Source organism: Bombus pascuorum, chromosome 2 (assembly GCF_905332965.1).
Source record: "Bombus pascuorum chromosome 2, iyBomPasc1.1, whole genome shotgun sequence".
NCBI classification, from domain to species: Eukaryota; Metazoa; Arthropoda; class Insecta; order Hymenoptera; family Apidae; genus Bombus; species Bombus pascuorum.
In genome coordinates this window covers 536,081-555,461 of record NC_083489.1, presented here as the reverse complement: position 1 = coordinate 555,461, position 19,381 = coordinate 536,081, and the positions used below count along the sequence as shown (strand labels likewise).

Below are 19,381 nucleotides of genomic sequence, written 5' to 3'. Positions count from 1 at the left end.
GAGAGAGAGGGAGATGCTTTGTAATAAAATTTCGTAGCGAAACAACGACGAAGAAGTTTGCGCGGTTCGACTAAAGGAATAGTCGAGTAGAAGCAACGTTAGAGACAGAATTCTCACGTCGTCATTTTGAAATCGACGTTTGGAACGTTTGGACGGCGTCGACGTTGAGATTTGCTTCTGGCACTTCGTAACTAGCCGAAGTAGCTCGAGTTAGAGTCGGCGATTATAAATGAAGTTCATTGTGTATGAGTTGCTATCAATTTAACAGTGGACACGATGATCACGTGCGTATCTCGCGATCTCCTGTCTTTCCTTCCGTTAGTTCTTCTTCTTCTTCTTCTTCTTCTTCTCCTTCTTCTCTATCTCGTCACCGTCGTCTTCCTCTTCTTCTGCTTCTTCTTCTGCTTCTTCGTAGGATGGTTCTTCCAAGTATTCTACGTAAATCGGTTTCTCGTCATTGACATTTGTCGACAGGCCTTCGATACGAGGGTTTGCAAAACCTTATCTGCACTGCTACACTCTGACGCGCTTACAACTGCATGCCACGTTATTGCGAGACTTTGGAACTGGAGGAAATTTTAGAATGCGCGATTGTTCGACCAAGCGTGAATACCGAAACCTCGTACACACAGAAACGGAGCACGATCTCGCTCTCGGCCTCTCTCTCTTTCTTTCTCGCTCTCTCGCTCTCGCTCGCTCGCTTTTATGATCATTGTTATCAGATCTTGAGAATTAAAGGACGTTTCGGAGAAGACTTCTGATCTGTTTGCAGATATCATAGCAGATATCATACACGTACGTGTAGTTCGGACGAACAGATGCGTTTTCGAGAGCAAGATCGTAGACGTCGTGTTAGTAAGGAGAAAGAAATTCGAGAGATTAGTTTTTAGAGGAAAATTTGGAAATACGTAGTTTTATGGAAATTTGAAAGCTCGAAGTTGGAACGTTCGACAGTTTTCAAATTGCAAAAATCAAAAGTTGGATAACTCAAATTCTAAAGTTCGAAAGTTTGAAAAGCGAATATACCGCGATTAATACATTTACTAAAAATATAGATGACATATCAACATGCTATTACATTCTAATAAAATAAACAACGATTTCACACGAAATTAATTTTTTCCACATATTATACGGAAATTACGTACATATACGAATACCACATTTCTATGAAAACAATAATTATTTACGAATGCCCATATCTCTTCGTACTTTTATATTTAAAATATGAAACAACAACGATGCAACCTGTCCGTTTTGTCGTAGGAATATTTTCCTATTTAATTCATTTGAATATCTAAAGATCGTTATTTAAACCAGCCAACCAAAGGTATTCAAAGCATCGATCCTTCCAGGCTTTAAACGAAGGTTTTAGGTTACGGGAAAGTAAAGCCGTACGAATGCATCTTCTTAATTCGTCAAAATAATTGTAGGTTTAGCAGTGACCTCGATCTAAGCCTCGAGGAAGAGGGCGATTTACTTTTTGCGCGAACCTTATGCCATCTTAAGAAGCAGCTCGCACGTGAATCAGGAAATTTACTAGCTCGAACACATACACAAAGCGCTATGTCTTCTACGCGACGAAAAATTAATTTCTTTGAATTTTTTCTTCATTCTGTGAAGACATTCTTCGATTATTAGTGAATTACTTCATATCAGATTTATAATAACAGATATATCTTAAAGCATCGATTAAAGCGAATCTCGTCACGTTGAAATTTCCTAATTTAATTAAGTCGTATTTGGGATTTCTCGTGCGCTTAAAAGAAAAAACAGATTCGATTCTTCGAGAAAAATTCGTGCGTTAAAAAACCTGTCGTTTATACTTTCATCTCGTATGGAAAATAATACGCTTGCTGTTTGTACGTCTTAATAAGAGAGTAATCAATGATAAGGTTCCTTTATCGATGCTCCAGCAAGCTGAAAAAAATATGAAGAGCAAAAGATATCGTATGTATTTTCTCTGAATTTCGGCAAGGTTTTACAAGAAACTTTTGTAATAAAATTTTCATAGTAGCACGCGAACAGATCCTTCGATTTTTAACGCACATCTTTTCGTACTTGTTAAATACGTAAAGTAATTAAGTACGTGATACTTATTTATTTAATTAAAGTAACAACAAGTAGATACGTAAAATAATCTAGGAAAATCAGATTAAAAAGTAAATTACCTTTCATCTTTAAATCTCCACCAACTGTAATAAATCAGTTTCAAAAATCGACTCTACGATTCTACCTTAATTTTAATTAACGCTCCTCCGATATTATTTTACGTAAAATAAAATAATTACGTCCAAATTATTTTTGATCCTCAGACTATAGATATACGTAAACGTGGCGTTTAAACGATACCCAAATTCGTCAATTTCTATATTATTTCGCGAACATTCCAATTATTATTTACACCGCGAATAACAGCCGCCTACAGCCACGACGCAATGACAGAAAACGTAGAAAATTAACGACCTTCAATTATAGAATAACGTCAACTGGCCAATTGCAAAATAAGGATGCGGTAAAATGGCCAGCGTGTCGACGAAAATTTCCCTCTGATTCCGGCGCCGAATCCGTGAATCGCTCGCAAGCTAAATTCATCTCGTAAAGCTTTTAAGTCATTGTCGCGTAAATTTTAACCTGCGTCACGGGAAAAGCTTGCTATTACCTTAATTGCATTAGCGATTATAAGAAGAACGGTTGAAGGAGAGAGAAAAGAACGATGCGTTACGTAGCGATCGTACCGGTTGCTGTTAATCAACTTTAGAAAGTCTCGCGTAGGTGTTACAGATTAACGCTTGAACCTAGAATAGCGCGTAATTTAGATAGAACAAATTAAAGCATAGGGAAAAAAAAAAATTCTAACGAACGAAGAATTTCATCGATTCGAACGATTTTTATACGCATAAAGCGACTGCTACCAAAATTTTTGAATATTTATAGAAATTTATTACGCATGTATTAGATACGTGTGTGGCGCAAAACATTTTACAATTTCGCTGCCACTATAAATCGACGTGATTATCACGATTAAATTGGTAAATTTCGAAAGAGACGCGAACATTTATATTTTTGTGCAGAAACTTTACGACATTTAATTATTCTTTTTTGACATCGACTCTACGTTTCAGAGCGATCTATTCGTGTTGTATGCTAATTAATTCTTTAACAAATATATGGTTACAATAAGTAACTCTTTTATATACATTTTTATACTGGTTTCAAATTTTATCGATATAGTTACGAGTACTGATAAAATTTCAAATCTTTTCTCTTCGTAGCGTTCAAATAGAATGTCCGTGACATAAAATAAAATAAATTAGGCTCAATCAAAGAAATAGAGTCTAATTAGACGATAATTTTACTATGAATATAGTCGAATACAGCGCATATAACAAGCACTATTTGGATATTTTATACATTTTTGCACCTTCGTTCCTCACAAATGCATAAAAATCATACAGTTTGTCGATTACTACTGACCATCGATAAATTGCTTCGTTATTTCCAAAATACAGGAAGAAACATGCGAAATACCTGATTTCTGATGTAGTAAACGAATTAAAAAGGGGGGAAAAAAGAAAAGAAGTAGGACGATGAGGAAGAAGCGCGATGTAACTGTTAAAAGTGCCTAACGTGTCGCGACAAAATGCTCAGTCTGAAGCGTTTACTTTTCAGAGGCTACAAAAGATATTTTAATACGCGCGCTGCGAGCGAGTACGGCACAAAAGAGCGAGTACGTTCGCGCTTTTGTCGCAAAGGAACGTTTTAGACCAAGCGGATCGTAGAACATCAAAATCGGATTGAAAATAAAAATATTCGATGAAAATCATTAAAATATAAATAACATTTATTAGTAATCACGCCACGGTGTTTACGCAAATTTATATTTATCCGATAACGAGCGCTACAATTCGTATAATCTATTAGTTTTAAGTATTACACGAATTCTGTGCAATTTTGCACGCTTGAATTTTTCACAAATACATAAACATCCACAGTCTAGGAATTAAACTACATCGAAATAAATTTGGGATATCATTGACAGATAATCTAATAATTGAAAAATCAATGTTACTATTAATTTAAAAAGTACGATATACCTGTTTTTATTAACTTTCTATCTTTTATGTCATTTACTGCTAAAGAGTATTTCGACATGAAATAATTGAAAGAGAAATAACTCGATGGACTCGAAGATATTGTAGGCTTGTTTAAAAATATGTTTTAAATCCAGAATGTTTTTATAAGGAACAAATAACATCGGACAAATTGCTATATTAATTTAATTTAATTAATATCCGAAATCAGATACGAAATCAGATGGAAAGATAATTTTTATACAGAGTTAATCGACAACGTATTAAATTTGACAATTAGTCTCCTATAAAAGAAACGTAATTTATCGTACTTTCCACCTATGGTGTTCGATTTAAAATCCTTACAATTCTTGCTAGTTCGATTAATATTTTTTAGGCGAATCTAGTTTGAGATCTTGAATTTGTTTGCTTTTCTTTCGAACGAAGCATAATTTTTTCTTCTACGTCATCATAATAGGAACATTTAACATACAGATTTGTAACGATTATTGCACGAAACGATTCGAGATCGCAAAATTATAAAACAACTTATCACGCCTGATAACAGAAAAACTTCAACTTTCAACCTGGCCAGCAAGATACACTTTCAACGTAGCTTTATTAATTTGCATTCGTGAACCTGAATGATTTTTGTGGGATGGGTCATTGAACTTAATGACTCGCTGCTATTATTCTATGCTGATTTATCTAATCTAACCTACATTCGCTGCACTAAACTACCTTAACTCCGACTACTCTCTTGATGCTAAAATTATCTCGATTTTTGTCTAACTAGCATCCACTTCTTGCTCTGAAAAAGAATTCTTACTTAAATCCTCAAAAATTCGCTGTTATAAATTTGGAAAGATTTTATGAAAAAGTATTAATTATATTACTAGATTAATTTATGTTATGAAATATTTATTACAATTTTCCTACGTGTATAAATTTTTATTCCTTTCCGCAGATTTCAACCGAATTGTATAATATTAACCATAGACTAATTACATTAAATACATATCCCTTCTAATTAAAAAATTAGATTAAGCTTTCTTCTTTATTAAGTTATTCGTCAAGCTTGCTTCGCGAAGTTTGCGTATGTACGACTGTTCTTTCTTCTTTTTTCTTTTTTTAGTGTTCAAATAACTAATAAATTGTAGTTCTACTGTCAAATATCTAAATATCAGCGATCCGTTGAGGTCGAATTTTACCCACAGTTTTCCCAAAGTCGAAGAATTTCTCATTTATATATGTCACATTTCTTCCGAACCTTGGTCGTATGAGGTTTTATTAAAAAATATGAGGTTGACCTTGACATATCAACGATTACACCCACAGACCAATTGTATCGTATCTCTAGAACTACAGCTAACGATACAGAATAAATTTTTCTGTTCGTTTGTTTTTAAAAACGCGTTTAAAGCCGATCGCCCTTTTAAAGATCGATTTCTGCTACGATTTTGATAATCTTTCGCGACCCGTGATTTATTTGAGTCGATAAATCGGTTAATTTTCTTAATTGAAAGACTCGGAAACTTAATGATTCACGACCGCTGTTCCGGGAAGTCGTAAACCACGTGCTTCTGCTTGGATGACAGTTGAGCGTTTATCAAAGGAATGACCAACATTTGACCGGGAAACTATGAACCTTCGTTATCAATACGCAAGGAGAACGAACTCGTGGTACCACGTGCTGCGTTTAATCACCGGATATTATTACGCTAAAAAGAATATCGATCTTGTGTTTACGTCGAGTAGATTTCACAGAGATGTCGATGACGACTAATACGTCACTCTGTATCGCTATATACGATCGAATGATCAAGTGTTTTCCATATAAGTCAATTTTTTATCCCAATTTTTATACTACTAAAATGAATTTCTAACTAATTCTCTAGCTTTTAAATTTCAAATTTGAATTTTCGTTCTGCATTTTTGAATTGGAATTCTTAAAATAAAGCTTCGAATTGAAATCTTTCGATTCTGAATGGAAACTTTTGAGTTGAAATATTTAATTCTCGAAGACAAACTTTTGAACCGGAATCTCTTAATTTTCAATCATGGGGCCTGTAAATTTTTAATTCGTCGTAGATTCGTTAAATTCTACATTCCAACTTTTCGGATATCCAGCGTTCAATTTGGCATTTTAAACGACATTATGAGAAAACGTATTTTACGCACGATATTTCGATATTTATTTAATAATTTGACAATTTGTCATTTAGAAATAGTTATTAGCGAAAATGATTGACGAATTGTAGAAAAGTAACGAAGCATTCTTTGACAAGCAACATAGGTCTCGAGTGCTTTAACGAATAATATCAATGAATCTAAGACAAACGCCATTTGCAGAAACACTTGACGATTATTGTTATCAGTCTTAGATACCGATCACGATGCGAAAAAATAAACTAATCCCTCGTAACGATCAAATCTTCGGTAAAAAGAAATTAAAATTTGTTGTATCTAAGGATCCTTCGCTTCAAATCATTGCGAATCGTTGCATCCTCGTAACGTCGTAACGTAATTTGACAATACTATATTATCGTACGGTATATTTTGAATAAACTTAGTTTGTTTTATTCATTAAAAGTGTAAGTTTAAATTTAAGTTGCAACGCCATTTTAAACTGCATAATTTTAAAGTTTAAATATGTACATATCTAATATAATTTACTCTTCGTTATAGAACAATTAATATTCTTGAATTCGTTTTTTGGGTCGTATTTCTTCTTCTACAGAGATTATTGGAAAAATCGTATCGGTTTTGGAGTAACGACAGTGACATTGAACCAAGAATATAAACAGAGGGAAACATACCATGACGGGGCGACACCTGTTCTTCTAATCCTGATAAAAGTCACAATGGCGTCAGCGGTTCCCAACGATATTAAAATATTTACCATACATCACCTATCACGTTCAGTTTCACAGCATCGACTTTAAATAGTTTCACACGTACAATGAAATACAAGTTACTTGCCGGCGATAAATTCTAGCGGATCAGAAACACACTTAAAAGGACACTCGTACGATGGACGAATCGTCTTTATCAGTTCTTAAATTCATCCAAATTTCTTGACGTATGCTTCAATAGCCTACTTTCTCGGAGTAATAGCAAAGAAAAACAGTCGTAGATTTTTTTAAAAACAAGTTCCGATATTCCATAACCTGGTGAACGTTTTTATGAAAATTTTCGACTCCTTCTATTACGTAGTTTCTTATAAATTATTTGAAACGGAGATTATCGACCGAATGAAACTGCAAAGTTGATTTTATTTAAGATCGAGTCCCGTCGAGCGACTTTTCGACGTCCTGCGAAATCTCGTCGCCAACATGGATGCAAGGATACGACACATTTCACGGACTTTCAGAGGACACTCGGTCCCATTAATCTTCCATTACACAGACAGTTTATCCGAAATTTATCACGAGAACTTAGATAAGATTTCTTAGATGCTGACTCGAGATTCTCCGGTCCTCGTGTCCTTCGATACTCTCGATGATATACAACGCACTCGCCACGAAACTTCTGCTCCGTTAATTTCCCTTCGTTCTCGACGGTTCGTCGAAACTACGTGTATTTTCGTACGATCGAATCGCCGATTGTTTTGTTTACCTTCGGTGAGACGTTACGAAAACGAAGCATGTGGTTGACTGATTCATTGTCGGAAGTAAAAGTTCGGAGCGGAAAAAAGACCGGTTATTCGATACGGCCCCGCGAGTAACGTAATACGAATGGATCACGGCGACAGCGTCCAGAAAAATTACGCGAGTAAAACTAATTTAATTCGGTTATTTATCTGTACGTCGCATCGCGGTACACTTTGCGCTTCGTACCCTTTACGTAATAACAACAATCGTAAGACAACGAAAATATTTCATCGACAATTATATGCCATAAACGCGTTAAAGCGTTAAACAATTCGAAAGATACCTCTTCTTCGTTTACCAGTAACTTTATCGAAACAATACGACGAGTTATTAATAATTTTCTATCGATCGACGGTTAAAACAAGAAGAGAGTAAATCAAACATTCGACGATTCACATTGTTAATAGATATGCACTTCTTACGGTAATTTACGTTGGAAAGAAACGTTAACGTTATACGATTATTTTGAAATTATTTTTGCTTGCCGATTGTTTGTTTCGGTTAACTCCACCGAATCACTTGGAACGTTACTCGTTATATTCCGGTTCGCACGAGTATACGCAGAAAGGCGCGATGAACGTGTTCTGTATGTATAAACACCAAGTTCGTTTTTCTCTAATGAAATGGTCGTAACGATGTCGCGCAGAGCGCCTCGGATGCGCACATGAGGACGGCCGAACTAATACTGATAGCTGGCAATGCTCTGGCCAATACATACGGACTGTTGCCTCCAAGTCCAAGATACGGAGTTCCTCGCCTCTGTTCTTCCCTTTATATACACTCGTGCTTTCTGCGTGTTCATTAGGAAACACCAAATACGTGGAGGTACGATCGAGATCGTCATGCACGAAAGGAATCTTTTTCTTTTTTTCTTTTTCTTTTTAGAATAGTAGCATAATTTACGATAATTTAAAAATCTATTTTTTCCACATTTACTACTTAGAAATGTAAATATGGTAGTCGTATTTCATTGCCAACGCCAAATCACGTCACTGATTACAATTGTGATATTTATTTTATTTTATGGGATATTTTTGAGAAAACGTACTATTTTATTATAAAAATTTAACTTAATTTAATTTTAAAATAGAATAAATATATTAGTCAAAATAATTAGATTTAGATTAGATTTTAAGATACTTTATATACTAGACTACTAGGTACTAAATATATAAACCAAACAATTGGAAAGATTATTTTTTATCAAGTATGTAGAATTTTTGAGTATTTTATGTTCTTAAGATCGAAGGTTCTCGTTATTCAGAAACGAGATATCCTAAATCAATTCTTAGAGTATATAAAATAACGAATAAATATTTTTCCTCTCGTTAAGTTATCGTTTTATCTCGTGATAGCAAACTAATAATAACGATATCTATATAGCTGTAAACTATCGACGTATACAATCGCATCCTTAAACAGTACCGACACGCTGTACTTTTACGATACGTAGTTACAGTCACTTATGAAAGAAATGAAATTATCCGAAAACTACGCACAGAAGTAAGGATATTTTCTATACAAAATTTCTTAATATTATTCCCTAGACTTTCCCGTTAACGATCATGTGGCGCGAATTTCCACGAATTATAAGGAATAATCGTTATTATTGGAACGCACTGGATGCGATACTGCTCCAATAGATGGTTCTTAAAACAGTCGTTAAAATAGTTGAAAAATTACGAAGAAAACGGATTTTAGTCTAACGGAAAAGCAAGGTTTTCCCATAAACAAGGACATCCACGAGCCACGTTGGCAGGAGACTTCCTCCTCGTATTTTCATTTATTAACGTTAGCTATAACCAATGAGCATCGCGGATCGTTACCCTCGCTTTACCAACGAAATGTGTGAACAACGAGTCAGCGTTCTTAGTTCAAAAGTCACTGTTCCTACAACCTTAGTACAGTCATCTCGACGGATTCCACGACATCAGTTCGATCAACTCTCTGCTTCTACGACTCCCGAACCAAGTCGACAACTACCAAGTCATCGTGACGCTACCGGGTCTTCACCCATCCAACGATCATTTATAACACATATACTTTACTAAACGAAGTAACATTTGAGTGTATCGAGTTGCTGAAAATATAATTATTATAAACTGTTACTTACAGTTTTGTACCAAATCAACCACCCCTATTATCCCACAAGAAATAAGGGGATCGACCTGTTCGTGGTGTCGATTATTACGGTGGTAACGGGAATTTACGACTCCCGTTGACGCGCTTCCTCGCGATCGCGTCTCCCCGCGACTGGAAGAAAATACAACTCTTGACCGTCTTTTTTTTTGCCTGAATTGTTTATAACGATTATAAAAACCCCTTGTGATGTTTCTTTCTGTCTGTTTAGATGTATGATGTACCTACTAGATGCAATGAAGCTCTCCTCGACTGCCTAACGAGATTCCTATACTTTTGATTAACTAAAATGCCCTTTGAACAGGTTTGTCATGCTTGAAAACGCTATTATTATTCGTATTTATCATATCGTACCAAACAACAATCAAATTCTAACACATTTTAGTACTGACAAAATTTTAACTATTTACTTTGTTTTTAAAATTATTAGATTATTAGATTTACGATTGGGAAAATATGAGAGGGAAAATATTGTACACGAATGTAGAATGGAATCGAATCGCAGGAAAAAACGATACCTTCGCTTTTAATTTAGATCATCGAGTTCCTCGAAACTGATTCCACGTGCAAAGCGTCGATCCAAGTTGTCACGTGTTCGAGAGAAAATACTTGTTTGTCGTGAAAACTTATTCCGCCATATTCGAGCTTCGTGCTCGAGGAAACTCAAAAACAATTTATCGTTTTGCATATTCCAGTGCGAATTTCTCGCATTTTCTATTAATTAAACCAAACAATTACATTTTGTACTTTAAATGTGGAATTGTTTAAACAATCGTACATTATAATACGCACGATGGAATTTAATTTACTGCGAAATTGTATCATTAATTTATGAATATTATGTTATTTCAACAAATAGCGCGGAATTCCTGAAAAATATATAGATATATTATAAAAATGTACGGTCATAAAATGTTTACTTTTGTAATATGATTTTGAAACAAGTGATTATGATATTTAATCGAGGAAATTTCCTAAAAAAAGTGACAATAACTGTAATACCATTTATCATGAGACAGCAAACACAAGTCACGCTCGCGTGCAACACGTTGAACAAACGTATACGAATTTGCATCAGATATCGGTCTACACCAATGAGATTTCTCATCTACGAACTTTTAATTATTTAATTATTAATTGTTCGTTTACTATGTAATTATATATATATATATATATGAATGAACATTTTGTCAAATACGAAATATACGCAGAACGTTGAATAACACGAAACACTGAAAAACGAATAAATGAAAAAATGTACAAACAAGAGACTAATAACATTATAAAATTGTCGATGCGATATGCACTCTTGCTTAACATTTATATAATATTATAATATAGAAAATCATATCGATAACCTGCCAATAAAATGCATTAAGAAAATTCAACGTATAATCTATAGTAATATAATACAATCATAGCGTCCATACACAATACAGTAAACTACTTGTAGAAACACACGTAATCAGGAAATAATCACGAATCTCCACAAACTATTGCAAAGTAATCGAATTAGTCATGTGCGAGATAAACGTACTACGTATTAGAATTTATAAATTTAACAGCTCGCATTTCTATTATTCGTATAATCTTCAACTATCGTTAGAGCGAAGCTAAGCATTAAGTAAATCTTTTTCTATACGCGCGGTGGTCAATTTCGATAATACCTCCTAATATAGAATGTTAATGAAATTAATGTCGAATCGATAGTGAAATTCGTTAAATCGAAAAAAGTCGTTCGATCTGAAGTACGTACGCGATCACATTTAATATTACCGCAGTGTGTAAAGTCGTTTTCAATTCAATAAAAATATAGTACAGCAATACTAGTGGCATAGAGCAGTCTCGTTGAAAGGTTAAAAGTACGATAAGATAACTCGTGGCACCGAACTTTACTAAAATTCCTCGACTTTCCCCAACTAATACAAGTTTATCTGCGATGAGCAAACAATATATCTACGATATTTAAAAATCTGCTCCATCGATACTTGACTTAGAGAATAATAATCCTATCGACATAATACAGAAACGTATAAACGAGGGTGTTAAAAGTCGAAGAACATTTCACAATTTTCTACAGATTATCAGAAATGCGCATAAATACGATAGATAATATGTATATGAAAACTATTTATGTTTAATTTGTTGAAAAGTGAATAAAAGATGATAAATCATGGATTTTTTTTAATTTTCTTGCTAAATCGTACGTAAAGAATTTTTAAAAACGCACGTTGCCATAAGTAAATCGTTTTAAAGGCGTCTTTTGAGCGGATACATATATTGTTTTTACAAATATACGATGCAAAACCGCAAAACCGAAAGGCAAGCGGAAACAAAGATTATTATCGTTATTATCTCTACAAATCTTTCATCTCTTAGATCCTCTAAAAATTCTAATAGGAATTCTTAATATTTCGAACCTGATATAATTTTGATAGAAAATCGTCAAGCTATAAAAGTAATACTTATCGTAATAAAATTCTTTTTAAATGTGGAAACTCTCTAATCGCTTCGCCTAAAAAAAATTTCGTTTCATACAAAAGTCTCGAGATCAGGGACGGGCTGGGACTTAAATTTTTAGCGGGAGATTACCGACATGACCGGTCGTCTGTTTTTAGTTCGTTAATTAAATTCTGCGTACCGAGACCCCAAATCCCTGCCGGACCACCGGAAATTTTCCCAAACCGATAGCTAGTCAACCCACCCTTGCCCGAAATATTAAACTTATCGGCAACCTATCAAAATTTCCCTTTACTTCTGAATCTGATTTACTTCAACCACATATATTACTTATCGTCGTCTATTTGTCACAGAACAAGGAAATTACCTGAATCTATAAATATTACGCTCGAAAAAGTTCTTAAAATCCCCCAAAATATATAAAATCGTCAAGTTCAAGGTAATTATTTGATAAAAGTAGAGTCGCTTTATCCGAAACTTGGAACGATCGCGATTCAAAAGTTATGACAATTGTACTTCTTACGTTGCATCAAGTCGAATACAAGTGTCTAAAAATGGATAATTGTTATCCATTATGATAGCATGTTCTCATCATAGAAGTGAGAAATTCAATCGTATTAATGCAATGTTTTCAATCGAATTTCTCTCGCAACTTTCGAACCGTGATTCCCAAGCTTCAAAGAAAATGCATTTACTCACTCTTCTCTTTACAACACGTCGAAAAATCAACGGAATAGATCCTTTTCTCTAGTTTTACTAATTGTTTTAGTAAAATTTTTGTAATTTAATAAAATAGCGGAAAGATCGGGAGAATTCGACGATCGCACGAACGAGGAAGTAGTATCGTTTCGCTACACGCGAAAGTCTCACGAGTGTAAGAGTCAACCTTTCGGAGGATCCAAAAGTTGCGAATCAACGAAGCGGTACCATAATACCGTGAAACATTGGCGCGTAATTAGGTCGTGGTTACAAGAGAACGTTAGAAACCTTTAAAACGACTCTTCCTCGTCGAGAAAGAGCATGAAGATCCCTCGAGAAGCCTGCATTGCGGATCTTTGCATCACACGGGACACGTTGTTACATCGCGAGTCTTCTTTGGTCAGGGAATAGGGAAATCTTCGGCTTGAGTAAGCGTTCGCTGAATTTGTTCAAACTTGTACAACTTCTACGATTATTTGCAAAAGGGTAATCCCTCGGGCTTAAGGCAAACTCCTATGCCAGGATGTTGTTCGATAACGAAGCAAATAATTGCTAGACTGCAGATTTTTAGACAAATTCATATTTTCGTGAATGTAACGAAGAAAACGGAAAATGAAAAAAGAATTAATTGATAAATATCACGATGCTGCATCGTTTACTTTGGATAGTTTTTACGTAATTTATGTACGTTTACACGTAATTTTGAACATTATACGTATACATTCTGCAAATTTTCGTATCCTTGAATTTCGCGTAATTTGGTAATTATTAGACTGCCAATTTCTATACGTTTATGCGAAGTTTAAAGATGCAAAAGCACGCAGAGTGTGTATGACATTGTAATATGTTCCATTTTTTTTTTTTTTTTTTAGTTGTGTCCATAAAAATATAAATTTGCATAAATGTCCACAGTCTAATAATTGCGATTAATATTTCTATATATGTGAATAGGTCTTTTTATGTCAATCTGAAATCTAGAAACTAATAATTGTTGTAAACAGATTTGTTAGCCCTAGCAGAATGGTATATTACTAAAATGTAACGATACATTATTCGATGTAAAGGGTCATATAATAATAAACTTTGATCCATTTAATTATTACTAGTTGAATAATTTATTTTAATAAATTTATTAAATTTATTAAATTTTAATAATTCGTTCAATTTATACATATCGAAATGAGTTCAATAACCTACGACGCAATAGTATCCAAAATCATTTAAATACAAAATCAAAGGAATTTTTTTGTATCTTTTATTAAAATGTTTCCTTTATAACTCGTTATTTATTTTATACGAGATTTATTATTAAAGATTATATTATTTCTAATATTTTACAAGAATATCTAAATAACAGAAACTACGTATATCTTTTCACGGAAATTTAACGACAAGATATAAACTTTTTTGTTACTCTCTTTCGACTTCTTTCCTTTCAATCTCTCTGAAAAAGCTTTAAATATCGCTTAAATTTCTTTTTCGACAAGAAAGAAGACGAGAACAGAAGCTCTATCCTATACGTATAACCGTGAATCTAAAACAAAAGACTAACGAGCATCGTTCATCCCTTACTAGGGATTCATAAAGTAGACGCGTGCATTGTGTATCGTGTATATTTATTGCCGGAGAAGAGGACATAAATTGAAAAACACGCTTCCTCCTACCTGCTTAATTATGTAAATGATCGCATTAAGAAAATTCTAACGACAGTTATACAAATAGTCGATATTTGGGAAACACGATCGTTATCTATTCGTGTCGAAAAATATCGGAATATATTGAATTACATAACTGCGTCTCTTGCGAATCTGATTCAAGTAGCTGGTAAATAACAGACAAATTGTCATTTATTAATTTATGTTATTCATTCTCTTACAAACATTTTAATATAGGTTTCTTTTTTATCTAGAACCTTCTATTTTATTCGTCTTATTTATTAAGACCTTTTTAATTTGATTTCCCTTTAAATTTTTTGTATTATTTACAAATTTACGGTTAAAAAAAATGCGATTTTTTAATTCGAATAAATAAGTCGTGTGAGAAGGAAGCTTTTAAGTAAAAATACAAAGTAAATTAAAAAAGTTTGTGAACGATATTTTGAAGAATAATAATGAACAAAGTTGAGTAGACAGATTTTATTTTAATCGAGAATTTTTTAGGGAAACGACTCAAAGGATACTATAAAGTGATCAATGCAGAAACACGTGTTATCAGTTAATAGTATTCACACATGAACGAAGAATGCAAGGCTAAATCACATAAATTGTTTGTCTATTCGCGAAAATATATTAATTCATTCGTATTTATTCCTACCAAATGCTAGATAACAAATGCATATAGAATTGTGGTTGTTATCTTAGATCCCTGTAATAATGATAAAGTATTTGGAAGTTTTTTTATACTGTTTTTTAATTGTACAACATTGTAACTATTTAAATTTTGTTTAGCGTTATAATACTTAGTTTGTGTGTTACAAACTTATATTGATTGACTTTTATTTCTGAAACTCCTATTGTTTTTTAATACATTTAGCTTCTTTATTCTTCTTTCTTGTAGGGAAAATATATTTTACATTTTATATTTTAATGCTTATATATATTACTTTTATAAAATTTATCTTTTAGAAATTACAATTTTAATGTATCCCTTGAACAATATAATCTTTTCGTTTACAATATAAATTTAAAATATCGAAAAAAGTCTTATTTCTATATTACGATGTCGTATATTATATCAATGGTATTAAAATAACGAAAAAACTCTCAAGCAATCCTTAAACCGGTAATGTAATGTAAACCGAAAATTACAATCTTGTAATGTATCGATGCATCGGTATTCGATGTTGCTCGCTAAATTTCACATCGTACACGGTCAATTTTTATTGCATTGTTCTGATAATTTTTTATTGAGTCATTTACAGATTTGCTTGTAAACTCATAATTGAAATTCATGCGCTTCATCGATGACTTCATCTTACGGTCATACCGAACTGGCGATACAAATATACAGTAGCGGACAAAAGTTTAAGACGATGATTTGTAAACCGGATTACAAACATCTTATACGCATATTATTCTTCTATTCGGTTTGTCTCTTTGGAATAACGTAGCTGTATGTTTGACCTTCGTAACCTCAGACAGTCAGTTGTTAAATACAAACAATGTAGGAGTTACAACAGTTAGTTACCGCCTAGCACTTGGAAACAGTGGACATTAGTTTAAGACGATCTGTGTAAAACGTGAGTACGAGTACAGTTTTTGAACATTTTGATTCTGGAATGTCAAAATCATTGTTTAGTGTACCTTTTATTGCTTAAAATTCATTTAGGTAGGAACAGACTATGGGTAAATCAAAGAATTTACTTGAAAACGAAAGGGAACAAATCGTAAGGCTGCGAAAGCAAAGTAAAACCTTCACCGAAATAGCAAATATAGTGAACAGGTCAGAAACAGCTTGTAAACAAGCTTGGTATAAATGTTTAAAGACAGGCATGTATTGCGATCAACCGAAAAACGGAAGACCACGGAAAACAACACCGAAAATGGATCGCCGGATTCATCGATTGAGCGAAAAGGATCGTTTTCGTAGTGCAAATAATATTGCTGCGGAGATAAACTATGAAAACGATACACAAATTAGTGCTAGAACTGTTAGGAGAAGATTAGAAGACTTTAACTTAAGAGGACGAAAACCCCAAAAGAAACCACTGCTGAGTTCTAGGAATCGAAAAAGACGACTTGCATTTGCTAAAGCTCATAAGCATTGGACAAGTGAAGATTGGCAAAAGGTATTGTTTTCTGACGAATCGAAATTCAATCGCGTCTGTTCTGACGGGATACGGTACGTTAGACGTCGAATTGGCGAAAGTTTGAAAACACAGTGCGTTTTAAAAACTCTTAAACATGGTGGTGGCAACGTTATGGTGTGGGCGTGTTTTTCTCGAAGCGGCCCTGGTCCGATATGTCGTATCAATGGAATTATGGACCGTTTTCAATACAAGGACATACTCAAGAACACAATGTTACCTTTTGCACGCAACAATATGAGTGATGATTTTATTTTTCAAAATGATAATGATCCGAAGCACACGGCTCGGGTTGTGAAACAGTTTTTTCAAGAAGAAAATATCACCGTGCTGCCGTGGCCGTCCCAATCACCAGACATTAACCCAATCGAGAATTTGTGAAGCATCATAAAAAAGACAGTACAAGGTTATAAACCGAAAAATTTAAATGAACTTTACTCTACGATTGAAACAGCCTGGAATAATATTACGGTAGATTAATATAAAAAATTAATAGATTCTATGCCAAGAAGATGTACCGAAGGGATAAGAAATAACGGATATTGAACAAAATATTGAATTTAAACAAAAATTGTGTATATTTTTTAACCAAAAATTAATATTTTTTGTATAGTCTTAAACTTTTGACCGACGAAATATTATACAGATTTCGTTCCTTTTTTATAACTTAGCTATTGAGCAAAATATCAAAATGAAATTTTTTTTCTAAGTGTACAAACAAATGTACAATTAGTTAATACCAAAAGTAGAACACCGTATTTATATTTTTTATGGAAAGTAAATCAATTATTTATTTCTTCCATTTCGTCTTAAACTTTTGTCCGCTACTGTAACGCGTCTAAACTTAACAAGAACCCGTTAAATGTCATGAAGTAACCGCCACGGTAACATGACTATTTCCAGCAATAAGATTCTATCAACTATTTGAATTTCACATTACATAATAAAATATTCAATGACACAATAGCGTTGTACTAAAAACAATGAATTATTACCCAAAATAAAGTAACATTCTCAAAAAAACTAGCTTTTCATTTTCTCTTCAGATAGAAATTACTTTTGAAACATCACCACATAACGTAATTGAACTTTTTCTGTAAATAGAAACTAAATGCAAAGATATTTTATTGTAAACAAAGAAATATTTAACTTTATCTATTCTGAAGATAAAATGACTAAATTTGTAATAGATACGTTGCTTTTAAAATTACAAGAACATTAACCTATTATATTTGACAGATATAATTAACCGCAAACAGCGGCAGTACAATAATTGTAAACAAAATAAGCATCAGCTGATCAGCTGATCGTGTTACCATAACCGCAATGGCTGCTATTGATCTCGCAGCAAGCTCTTTCGCACGCGCGTGCTGCGTTAAAACCCCTTCTACCCATTTCTACGCACGCGAGTAAATCTTGTCTAACGTCTTGTGCTCGGTGTCTGTTGACGAACAAAAATGTTTTCGGCATTAGTACTCACCAAAAGTCGACCTGGCGAACTGGAGCGAATGCTAAAAAACTGCTACACACTCCATAGTACGCGCGGGAAACAATAACTTAACAATTTAATTGACAAAAAAATAACTTATTATAACACACGAAAAATAAGTAAAGCACGCTTGAGGGAAACGTATCTGTACGAAGGAAGGTGTAACGACACGGCTACTGATGCAGAAAGGACACGCTGATTTGACACTGGAATGTAAAATGCGAGATTTCGAGAAGCGAGCAAAGAAAGTATAACGCGATAGGGAGAACGATATGTGTTTTGACCGTGTCTCAAGTCCAGGGTGAATTGTGATTAGTTGCGCATGTGTATCGACGCAACCCTTCTTTCGCAACTTTCATTGGTCGTTTTAAGAGACAGGGACGACGCAGTCTATGGCGCAAAGTAGAGAAGGATCAAAAGAAATGCAAAATTCCATTACAGTACCATTTTTTCCTTTTTCTTTTTTAATTCTTCGTTCTTAGCTTCTTTATTTTGAATAATTTGAAATATTTTACTTGAATTTCCTTCTTTTTATGCTACAGACTTATTTGCAAAACATAAATTGTGTAACGATAATTGTATATTTTACAGTAATATCCAAAATAATAGAATTGTTTTTTCATCTGCTCTAATTTTTGTCAGATATTATTGCGATTGATATGATATGATATATATATATAATTGTTCCCACTCGCACAAATGTGCAGAATATGCTTGAAAATAATGGACATTATGATTGTATATAAATCAACCATTTATCCTTATTCTTATAAAAGTTTTTACCTTACGAGATTATCAACATATAATACGTATTTACCAAATGTATTATTAAATCATGTAATGAAATAAATTATACGTACATACATAGTATGTGATCTCATTTTTATTATTATTCAAATATTATTTGTTATAATTAAATAGAAATTTTCTAACTCTTCAAAGTTAACTTTCTAAGAGTTTAATAACTTATGAATATTAGACAATTTTTTGTCATTATAAATATGGTATGTTAGAGTTTATATCTGTATAGATTTCTAAGTTTTATAACTTTAAATTTGATTAA

The 19,381-nt window shown here is 33.4% G+C and overlaps 1 protein-coding gene across 3 annotated transcripts in view; it reads right to left on the bottom strand.

Annotated features, from left to right (window-relative positions):
* The window catches only part of LOC132904636 (uncharacterized), a 31,797-nt gene extending 12,991 nt beyond the window's left edge, over positions 1 to 18,806 (bottom strand). Inside the window, exon 1 of one of the 3 annotated variants that reach the window (XM_060955296.1) lies at positions 18,310 to 18,806. The gene's annotated coding sequence lies outside the window, so the exon portion shown is untranslated. Of the gene's footprint in view, positions 1 to 6,892; positions 8,458 to 18,309 lie in introns of those variants that run through there. The other 2 variants (XM_060955297.1, XM_060955298.1) reach the window with 2 other exon arrangements.
* Positions 18,807 to 19,381: the final 575 nt, after the last annotated feature.